Here is an 11632-nt window from a genome sequence, read left to right on the forward strand (position 1 = left end):
GCTCAACTCCGTATGGTGAGAACCAACATATCCCAGGCCTCCTTGCCAACTGGCTCCCTACTGAGTTAAACAAAGAGGAAGCCTGGAGGGAGGCTGGAGGGTGAGAGGAAGGGTTAAAGCATAGCGTTTCTCCCTGTCTCTGCTTCAAGTGGCATCTTTGCAGCAGCAGGGACTTCTTTGTGGCTTCAGCGTCCCTGGCAAAGTCTAGCCTTTGGAACGGTTCAGTTGCCATTCCTGCATTTCAGATGGCCCCAGCTCCTGGGCTCTAGTAATACGGGGTCCTCTGGTTTTCCCTCTTGCATTCCGGGAGGTACTGGCTTCCTGCTGATGCTCATCTCTGATAGTCTCATCATTCATGTATCCATTTCCCTCTGTTTGAAATACCTGATGTGGTTTCTGTTTTCCTGAGTGGATCCTAATGGATATGCAACAAGGCAGGGATTTGAACTCAGATCTTGTGACTTCTGAGACTCAAGTGTAATCATTCTGTGACACTGTCTCTTAGTTAAGCCTTCCCTTGAAATTGTTTCCAGCACCAGAGATTGCCCCATGTACATGTGTCTCTCACCTCCCTTTTGTCTAATAGAGCTGAGTTGCAATACCACTCATCACCATTAGGGAGAAACCCATTTGGCGGCAAGTGCTCTGGCAGAATTTCACGTTTAGAAACTTTCCTCCTAACTTGTTCCTCAGTTGGATCAGAAAGCAACAATTAATTTAAATGTAAAAGAAAGGTCTCCTCTTACTAAAGGGAATAATAGCTTCATTTGTTTGTTAATCAGCAGGATAGTTAACTGTAAGACCATCTGACCAGCTGAGATTCTCAATGAACAGAATTCTCGCCAACAGTGGAGAGTTTACACATTCCTCCCTGCCTACACAACATTGGCAGGAAGAATGGATGCACAATTTTCCAGCGGTTTTTGCCAAAAATAGCTCCCAGAGGACCCAGGCATGGAAATTCTGATCTAATTCAGTGTATTCTTTGGGTCTATAAATGTCTTATGGCTGAGCTTGAAAGTTTGACACAATGAATTGTTTCCCTCTTTCAGCGAGCAACCCATGTACAAGGGTGGGTCTGGAGCCAGAAAGACCCAAGTTAGCATCCAGGTCTTTCAGTCATCTGCTGTGACGCCTTGGGCGAGTTGCTGAACCTCTCTGAGCTCTGCTCTTCTTCTCTGTAAAATGGGGTTGATAATACTTGCCCTGAGAGATTCTTGGAAGAATTAAATGAGCTAAAATGTATAAATGCTTGCTATACATTAAAACAAATGCTCACATCCTTTATTCTAGCTTTTTATCGTTTATTTCTGTTCCATGAAGACTAACGCCTCAGCTGGGGAGGGGGTCACTCAAAATGTCTGGAGACTACTTCACTCACATGCCTGGTATCTTTGTTGGCATGACTTGAAGGTTGGGTGTCACCGTCACTGGGAACAGAGACTGATGTGCTGACATGTGGCCTCTTCAAGTGTCTTGGGCTTCCTTCCAGCATGGCAGCTTCAGGAGTTAGACATCTTAAGTTGCAGGTAAGGGCTCCAAGAACAAGTCTTCCAGAAACAAGATAGAACTGTATGACCTTTTATGACCAAGTCTCAGACATTGCATGGCATCACTTCTGTAATACTCTCTTGGTTGAATTTATCAAAAGCCTAGTTTCAAGGGGAGGAGATATAGACTCCACTTCTTTTTTTCTTTTTCTTTCTTTCTTTCTTTTTTTTCTTTTTTTGAGACTGAGTCTGGCCCTGTCACCCACGTTGGAGTGCAGTGACATGATCTTAGCTCACTGCAATTTCTGTCTCCTGGGTTTAAGTGATCCTCCCACCTCAGCCTCCCAAGTAGCTAGGACTACAGGTATGTGCCACCACAACCAGCTAATTTTTGTATTTTTGGTAGACATGGGGTTTCACCATGTGGTCCAGGCTAGTCTCAAACTCCTAAGCTCAAGCAACCCACCTGCCTCGACCTCCCAAAGTATTGGGATTATGGGCGTAATCCATGGCGTGTGGCCTAGACCCCACTTCTTAATCCAAGAAGTGGCAAAGACTTCATAGCTGTGTTTTCAAAGTACCACCCCTTTTGACTAAGCCAGTCCACCCCCGAGTATCACCCGATCAGATATGGGAAATAATGCTCCTGCAAATCAGATGGTCACTGCAGCCCTGATGGTAACAGCAAATGATCAGGAATAACCCAAAGGTCCATCAATAGCAGGCTGGGTAAATACATCATGATGTTTCCACACAGTGGAATACTATGGAGTTAAAAAAAAAAAATAGGCTGGGTGCAGTGGCTTACACCTGGAATCCTAATATTTTTTGGGAGGCTGAGACAGGAGGAGCACTTGGGTTCAGGAGTTCAAGACCAGCCTGGGCAATGTAGTGGGGCCCCATCTCCACAAAACATTTTTAAAAAAGTAATTAGCCAGGCATGGTGGTATGCACCTATAGTCCCAGCTACTCGGGAGGCTGAGGCGGGAGGATCACTTGAGCCTGGGAGGTTGAGGCTGCAGTGAGTTGTGATCGTACCACTGTACTCCAGCCTAGGTGACAGAGTGAGACCCTGTCTCATATAAAAATAAATAAATAAACAAACAAACAAGGTTATTCCATGTATATTGTTACAGAACCATTCTGAATACTACTGTGCAGTGAAAAAAGCAAGGTGCAGGACACTGTGTGTGCTAGGCAGCCTCCAGATGACACACAATAATTCTCACCTCCTGGGACTTAATGTGGTCCTCTCTCACATTAACTAAGGCTGACCTGTGTACTTAGGAGGATACAGTGGAAACATGTCTTCCAAGGCTAGGTCATAAATGATATTGCAGCTTCCACTCTGTTCCATCTTGGACCACTTGCCCTGACAGAAACCAGCTGCCATGTTGTGAGGACACTCAAGTAGCCCTATCGAGATATCTATGTGGTGAGGAGCTGAGACCTCCTGCCAAAAGCCACATAATGAGCCATCCAGAAAGTAGAGCCTCCAGCCCCAGTTGAGCCTTCAGATGACAGCAGCCCTGGCCAACTGCTTGATCACAGCCTCATGTGACACTGAGCCAGAATCACCTAGCTGAGTTGCTCCCAGATTCCTGCCCCTCAGAAACTGTGAGATAAAAAAGGTTTATTCATCTTTCAAGCTGCCAAATTTTGGGCTAACTTGCTATGCAGCGATAGCAATAGATAATGAATACAGTATGTACATAGATTTGTCCATTCTCACATTGATCTAAAGAAATACCAGAGACTGAGTAATTTATAAAGAAAAGAGGTTTAGTTGGCTCACAGTTCTGCAGGCTGTACAGAGAGCATGGTGCTGGCCTCTGCTCAGCTTCTGGAGAGGCCTCAGGAAACTTCCAATTATGGCAGAAGGCAAAGAGGGGGGCAGGCATGTCACATAGTGGGAGCAGGAGCAAGAGAGAGATGGGGGAGGTGCTATACCCTTGTAAATGACCAGATCTCATGAGAACCCACTCACTATCATAGGGATAGTACTAATAGGGATGGTGCTAAACCATTCATGAGAAATCCACTCCCATGATACAATCACCTACCACCAGGCCCCACCTCCAACATCAGGGGTTACAATTCAACATGAGATTTGGGTGGGGACACAGATCCAAATCACATCAGTATGGTAGTCTAACATTTGAGTAAATGTATTAAGTATTTCTGGAAGGAGGCCGGGTCTGGTGGCTCATACCTGTAATCCCAGGACTCTGTGAGGCCAAAGTGGGCAGATCACCTGAGGTCAGGAGATTGGGACCACCCTGTCCAACATGGGGAAACTCCATCTCTACTGAAAATACAAAATTAGCTGGGCATGGTGGTGCACACCTGTAATCCCAGCTACTCAGGGGGCTGAGGCAGGAGAATCACTTGAGCTCGAGAGGTGGAGGTTGCAGTGAGCCAAGAGCGCACCACTACATTCCAGCCTGGGCGACAAGAGCAAAACTCTGTCTCAAAAAGAAAAAAAAAAAGTCTGGGCATCGGGGCTCATGCCTGTAATCCCAGGACTTTGGGAGGCTGAGGAGGGCAGATCATAAGGTCAGGAGTTCGAGACCATCCTGGCCAACATGGTGAATCTCCATCTGTACTAAAAATACAAAAATTAGCTGGGTGTGGTGGCATGCGCCTATAGTCCCAGCTACTTGGGAGGCTGAGGCAGGAGAATCACTTGAACCTGGGAGGTGGAGGTTGCAGTGAGCGGAGATCATGCCACTGCACTCCAGCCTGGCAAAAGAGCAAGACTCCATTTCAAAAATAAAAGGTATTTCTGGAAAGAAATAGAAGAAACTGGCATCAGAAAGGGAACTGCGGTGGCTGGGGGACGAGAGCAGTCAGCGGGGAGAGAGACCCTCTTATCTCTTTTGCATTTTGAACCATCTTTTAAAAAAATGAACTGCATGTCAAATCAATAAATAGAAACAAAGTGCCGTTATTTTTTTGTTTGTTTGTTTTGTTTTTTTGAGAAGGAGTTTCACTCTGTCGCCCAGGCCAGAGTGCAGTGGTGCAATCTTGGCTCGCTGCAAGCTCCGCCTCCCGGCTTCAAGTGATCCTCCTGCTTCAGTCTCCTGCGTAACTGGGACTACAGGGGCCCGCCACCACGTCCGGCTAATTTTTTTTTTTTTGTATTTTTTAGTAGAGACAGGGTTTCACCGTGTTAGCCAGAATGGTGTTGATCTCCTGACCTTGTGATCTGCCCACCTCAGCCTCCCAAAGTGCTGGGATTACAGCCGTGAACCACTGCACCTGGCCCAAAGTGCTGTTTTTAGGCAGCCCCTAGTAAGTAACAGCTGTGATTATTCATGTCACAAATATTTCTCAAGCTGCCAGAAGCTTCCCGTGTGTGTATGTTGGATAGACCTGCAACCTTCATGGGTTTATGAAGAATGAGGTAGGCCCGGGGCTGAGAGGTACACAGAAGCCCCACCACGTACTCGCTGTGTGCTGGGGGTGGGCCACTTAACCTCTCTGAGCTTCCATTTCCTACCTGAAAAACAGGGATTGTGTGCATAGTCATATAGGCCACGTGTTCAGCTATAGGCCAAGCATGAGGTAAACACTTAACAGATTTGACTGTTGTTATTGTACTTTTTTATTTTTATTTTTTTTGTGAGATAGGGTCTCCCTCATCTGGAGTGCAGTGGCATAATCGTAGCTCACTGCTGCCTCAAACTCTTGGGCTCAAGCAAGCAATCCTCTCCCCACTCACCCTCCCAAGTAGCTGGAAGCATGCCACCATGATTGGCTAATTTTTAATTTTTTTGTAGAGACAGAGTCTCGCCATGTTGCCCAGGCTGCTCTCAAACTCCTGGCCTCAAGTGATCCTCCTGCCTTGACCTCCCAAAGTGCTGGGATTACAGGTGTGAGCCACTGCACCAGCCAGATTTGGCTGGTTTTATTAATAAGGGCCAAAGATCCTGCCTTGGGCAAGGAGAAGGGAGGAACACACTGAGCCCATTGTCACCACCTGAGGAGGAGGGCTGGAGTAGGTGGCCCACGAGGGAGCAAAGCTTCCCAGGATAGAAGGTGGGCAAGGGGTTATGAAGGCACCAAAGAGAGAAAGGGAGACTCCACCTGTGTACCCAGCACCCCTACCCCTCATCCTTCCCCAGCAAGATGGTGGGAGGGCAGCCCTGACTGCAGGGAAATCCACACCTGCGCCCCTTCCCCCACCACCTGGCCTGATAGGCAAGTGCAGAGCAGGAGGCAGCTCACACTCCAGAAGGAGGAGGCACACCCTCTCCCAGGGCCCCGGGTGTGTGCTGGGTGCCACACAGCCCTGTGTTCCAGCTCCCCACGAAGGACCCATGCTAGGACAGGGCAGGACAGGGACCCACCAACCATGAGGCAGCACCTGGAGGAGTGGGAGGGTCAATGGGTGCAGGAGGAGCTGGGGGTCATTGAGGTCGGGGGCTGCCTTGGGTGCTTGGCTCTCTCCTCCTGCCGTGCCAGAAAGGGTGCTTGGGTGACAGGCACCCACATGCCTCCAGATTATAGGGTGCCAGGGCATGGTGGCAGGGTGGGCCTGGGGAATTCCCACATGGCAAACCTGGGCATCAGCCTGGTAGGGCAGAAGGCGTGTCAGGAAGCCAGGCTGTGGCTCCATGTCACTGCATGACCTCGGCAGGTTGCCTCTCCCCCTGTACCTGGCTCTCCCGAGCTGTCGAGTGAGGCGTGGCCTTTGGGCCCCGAGGGGTTTACGGGTTGTCTGGGAGCAAGACAGAGATGAGAGGACAGGTTAGCAAGCCTGCCTGACTCTAAGGATGACTGGAGACGGTTCCCCTCTGGGGCAGTCCCTGGGGAGGCACCTCCTGGCCTGGCCAGGGATGTGGGGGGTCCTCTGCTCATGACTCATGCTTTCTGGGACTGACATTGTCCCCTGGGAGGCGCTTGCCAGGAAGGGCCTGATCCGGCCCTTTGGGCCCTGTGCAGATGTCTCAGCCTTAGCTGCCCAGGCCAGGAAAGTGCTGTCCAGCTCCACCCCACAGCAGGGAGGGGGCGGGACTGAGATACTGGGGGCCTTTCTTCTGGACAGTGAACAGCATCTGTGCTCAGCTTGGTCACTGCCCTGGTGATTTTTGGCAACACGAAACCCTTGTCCTCAAGGACACTGCACCCTGAAGCCCCCCTCGATCTGAGTCAGGGATCCCTGTCCCATGTGTCCCGTCTCAGGACTGGCCACCCTTGTACAAGCCAAAACCTTGTGCTCTTTTCTTCTTCTCTGAAGTCATTGTCCTTAGTGCGAGTTCCCTACAAGCTGACCCCACACAGGGGTTTGGTGACCTTGATATGGTGCTGGGTCACCCCTTAGGGGTCCTGATCAGGGGAAAGGGAATTGGAATTTTATGCCCACCACATGTGACTGGTTAAGGGAGCCCCCCACTTCCGCTCTCTGGGCAGTGCATGAATTCCTGGGAGCTTCTGCTTCTCCAGGGGTTGCAGGCAAAGCTGATTCCAGCAGCGACAGATGGCGCCTGACTAGGAAATGTAGGTACCTACCGCGGGCAGAGAAAGTTCCCTGGGGGGAGGGGTAAAGAGAAGGGAGCTGGGGAGGAATCTGGGAGGGGCATGGGCAGCGCCTGCCACAGCAGCCGAATGCTCTCCATTTGACCTCTATTTCTGGAAAACATGTGCTTCTCTCCCTTCCCACAGCCTCCCTTATCCGTCACCAGGACACCCAGGAGCCTCCTAACTAAACTCCCTGCAACTCCACTAACTACTGCCCACCCAGCAGCAGAGGAACTTTCTAAATGCCTATCTGAGCCAATTCTCTACATCGAGCTGATTTTCTAAATGCCAGTCTAGCCACTCTAACCCCCTGCCCTCCGGTGGGCTCCCCCAGCCCGTGGAGGTCACAGACTCAGCTACCCCCAGGCACAGGGAGGTGCCATGAATGAATGAACCCAGGGTGGCCACTGCAAACCCACAGGCCTCCCCAGATACCTGTTTGATGGAGACAGCAGTTGAGAAATGCGCCTCACCTCTGAGAAGATGACATCGTAAGTGTGATGATGGATTGGTGTGGCACAGCGATAGAGGAGTAAAGGGTACAGGTACCATCCGAAGGAGGCAGCCTCCGCTCAGCTCCAGCAGATGGTTCTTGCAGGGCTGAGGGACAGCATGTGCGAAGGTTCTGGGGCAGGAGCGGGGCACAAACACGGGAGATGCAAAGGAAGGCTAGTGGGGCTGGAACACTGGGGAGGGGTTGGGAGGTAGGGGTAAAGGAGGGGTAAGGGGCCTGGACCCTGCACTGACAGCAAGCTAGGTGGGTTGGGGGGCATAGCAGTGTGATTCACGCTGGAGGAGATCAGGAGATCACCTCTGGTGTGGGCAGAGTTGGGATCACTGAGGAGGGGCCAGGAGACCAGGTGGGAGGTTTCTGCCATGGACGGTCCAGGCAGGAGATGAGGTGGTGTGGACCTGGGCGGTGGCCTCAGGGAGGAGGGGATGAACAGGCCCAGGATGTGGTGAGGAGGCCTTGCTGAAGGGCCAAGTGTGGAGCCGGGAATGGCTGTGGCTGCATCTCAGTGGACTGGAAGCCTGGAGGTTCAGAGAGGGAGCCATCTACTCCAGAGTGCATCTCACTGCTGCTTCTAGGAGCCCTCAGGGCACCTGGGCAAAGACTGTCCTGGAAGGTCCTAGAGCCCCCTGGGGAGGGTAGGAAGGGCACCTGGGCTCCCGCCCTGTCCATGAGGTCAGATCAGCCCCATATAAGTTCTGGGGAAGGGAGACGAAAGAGGAAAATAACCCAGGAAGGACTGCACAATCCAAGAAGGGGCTGGGCACATTGGCTCCTGCCTGTAACCCTAACACCTTGGGAGGCTGTGGTGGGAGGATCACTTGAAGCCAGGAGTTCAAGAACAGCCTGGGGGACATAGTGAGACCCCCATGTCTATAAAAAGTTTAAAAGTTTTTTTTTTTTTTTAATAGAAAAGCTCCAAGAAGGGGCGGAATCCCTAAAACATCTCCCACGCTACACACCAGGTGCTGGTGCCGGGTCTGCTCACTCACTTGCAAGGTGGTGTGAAGGCGGCTGGAGTCCGCCATTGCAGGCTGAGGACTCAGAAGCTTGGAGAGGGAAAGGCTCTGCCCAAGGCCACCCAGCTAGAGGGGGAGGGTGTCATTCCCAGTGCAGCCATGATGCCCCCATCTCTTCTTGCTCTTGAAGCCATTCAGAGGCCGCCTGCCCCCATCACCAGCCCCCTGTACTCCCGTCTTCAGCAAGCCCTGGCCAGAGTCGTGACTTGCCTGGGACTTTCCCTGTCCTGGCCTTGCAGGGTTTGGTTCTGATTCTCAAAGCAAAATGGCCTCCTCTGTTGCTAAACTGTCTTCCTGGAGGATGGCGGGTTCCCAGACAGGCTGTTGTCGGCAGTAGGGGAGGAAGGAATATGCAGGGGGTGTCCCGAGGAGCTGCTTATCATCTTCCAGGCTCTCTGCTGAAGGCCGTGCGTGTTCTCCATTTTTTTTTTTTTTTTTTTTTTTGAAATGGAATCTCCCTCTGTTGCCCAGGCTGGAGTGCAGTGGGGTGATCTCAGCTCACTGCAACCTCTGCCTCCTCGGTTCAAACGATAATCCTGCCTCAGCCTCCTGAGTAGCTGGGATTACAGGTGCCTGCCACCACACCTGGCTAAGTTTTGTATTTTTAGTAGAGATGGGGTTTCACCATATTGGCCAGGCTGGTCTTGAACTCCTGACCTCAAGTGATCCACCCACCTCGGCCTCCCAAAGTTTTTTTTTGAGATGAGTCTCGCTCTATTGCCCAGGCTGGAATGCAGCAGTGACCTTGGCTCACTGCAACCTATGTCTCCCAGGCTCAAGCAATATTCTTGCCTCACCCTGAGTAGCTGGGATTACAGGCACCCACTACCACGACCAGCTAATTTTTAGTAGAGATGGGGTTTCACCATGTTGACCAGGCTAGTCTCGAACTCCTGACCTCCGGTGATCTCCCTGCCTTGACCTCCCAAATTGTTGGGATTGCAGGCGTAAGCCACTGAGCCCAGCCCTGTTTTCCATTTCTGAATCACATCTGCAAGTCTGTGTCAGCTTAGCTGGGAGGCGCCAGAAAGTCAGCCCTGGCGTGAAAACCCTGAGAACGAATCAGGGCTGTCTGAGTGTGAGGCAAGTGACATGTCCAAGCAGTCACGAAATTCCAACCCCACTTCCTCTTTTTTTTTTTTTTTTTTTTTGAGACAGGATCTCACTCTGTTGCCCACGCTAGAGCACAGCAACACAGTCTTGGTTCACTGTAGCCTCGAACTCCTGGGCTCACGGGATTCACCTGCCTCAGCCTCCTGAGTAGCTGGGACTACCAGTGTGTACACCACCACACCCAGCTAATATTTTGCCTTTTGCAGAAACAGGGTCTCATTATGTTGCCCAGGCTGGTCTCAAACTCCTGGGCTCAAGCGATCCCTCCACCTCAGCCTCTCAAAGTACCACCAGGATTACAGGCATGAACCACCATGCTTGGCTCAACTCCACTTTCTTATGATCATGGCAGGTCACCCAAGCCTTCAATGGCTCCCCAGGGCCAGTCACACTAAATCCCAGCTCTGCCCTTGCTCATTGCCACTGCCTTAATCTTCTTTCTGGCCTCCAAGACTGTCTGCTGGGACCATTACAGTAGTCTCTTGCTTGGTCTCCTGCTCTCCCAGTCTTGCCCCATCTGATCTAGCTTTTCCCCCTAGCAGCAGACTGAGCTTTCCAGAACCCAAATCTGACCACGTCCCGCCTCCACTTAGAGTATGTCACTGGGTCCCACTGCCTCCAAGCTGGTATCCAAGCTTGCTCTCAGCCTGGCATTCAGGATCAGCTGCCTTGGATCTGCCCCCTGCCAACACCTCCCCACCAAACCCCACACTCTGACCCAGACGAGCTATCATCCCCATCACTCCCTCTCGTGTCCCTCAAGCCTGACCTTGACCCTGGTCAGCTGTTTCCCACACCCCGAATGCACTTGCTGTCCTTCTCATTAACACCAGCTCTTCCTTCAAGGTTGGTCCCAGTGGTTGTCCCCAAGAGGGGTCTCCAGGATTCTTAGTGACAAGTGACAGAATCCAACTGTGGCTCACTTAAGCAGAAGAAAATGTATTAAACAGATATTGGGGTATAAAAACTCCCAGGAAGGCAGGAGGATCCCATGGAAAAGGGGAGGCAAGACATCAACCCTCTAACAGAGCCAACCTGGTGAAGTCCTCCTTCTTTACAGCCACCAGGAACTCTACGTGGCCCAGGCTCCCTCCAGAAAGAGTCCTGGACAGGACAAGCCTGCAACTCAAACTCCAGAGCAGGTGCCTCTGATTGGCAGAGTCCAGTCACATGCCATGCCCTAGCTGCAAGGGAGGCAGGAAAAGTGGGTGTGGACTATTTGAGCTCCTCCCATGGAAGGTGGGCTCTGCTTATCCATTGTCCTATGTGGGAGGAGTTTCCTAACTGGGGGTGGGAGTTCAGAGAGTGGGGGCTCATAGACTAAGGCTCTGTACCTCCCCAAACCTCAGCATTCCCCATCTCAAGAGAGGCACACTCAAATATCTGATAACTCAGTCCTTGACACAGCCCTCTGCTGCATCCCAAGTCCACAGGTTCAACTTCCCGTGCTTGTCTTGTACCTATGGGCATTTCCACATCTCTTCCTCCTTCTCTGTGCAAGCTTCCCTGATAAGCCTCCCATCCAGTAGAGGAGACAGGCACTGAAATGATGAGGACAGTCCAGTGTGATACATGCTGTGAAGGAGATATGCAGGGAGCCTAGAGGTGGCACCTGGTCCAGCTGGGGGCATCTGGGAAAGCTTCCTGGAGGTGGCACTGCTGAGTGTTAGAGAATAAATAGGAGTTATAGAAACAAAGGTGTTAGGCCAGGTGCAGTGGCTCACACCTGTAATCCTAGCACTCTAGGAGGCCAAGGCGGGCAGATCACGAGGTCAGGTGTTCAAGACCAACCTGGCCAACATGGCGAGACCCCATCTCTACTAAAAATACAAAAATTAGCTGGGCGTGGTGTCACATGCCTGTAATCCCAGCTACTCGGGAAGCTGAAACACAAGAATTGCTTGAACCTGGGAGGCAGAGGCTGTAGTGAACTGAGATCATGCCACTGCACTCCAGCCTGGGTGACAGAGACTTGG

At 51.5% G+C, this 11632-nt stretch overlaps 1 long non-coding RNA gene across 1 annotated transcript; it reads right to left on the reverse strand.

Annotated features, from left to right (window-relative positions):
• Nucleotides 1-1359: 1359 nt before the first annotated feature.
• On the reverse strand, nucleotides 1360-7631 carry LOC117098101. The gene is made up of 3 exons (XR_004443178.1): nucleotides 7487-7631; nucleotides 6055-6213; nucleotides 1360-1550 (listed from the first exon to the last, which is right to left on the reverse strand). It is a non-coding gene; the product is annotated as an uncharacterized LOC117098101 (long non-coding RNA).
• Nucleotides 7632-11632: the final 4001 nt, after the last annotated feature.

The sequence above is a fragment of the Trachypithecus francoisi genome, unplaced genomic scaffold, assembly GCF_009764315.1.
Source record: "Trachypithecus francoisi isolate TF-2019V2 unplaced genomic scaffold, Tfra_2.0 Lachesis_group15, whole genome shotgun sequence".
NCBI classification, from domain to species: Eukaryota; Metazoa; Chordata; class Mammalia; order Primates; family Cercopithecidae; genus Trachypithecus; species Trachypithecus francoisi.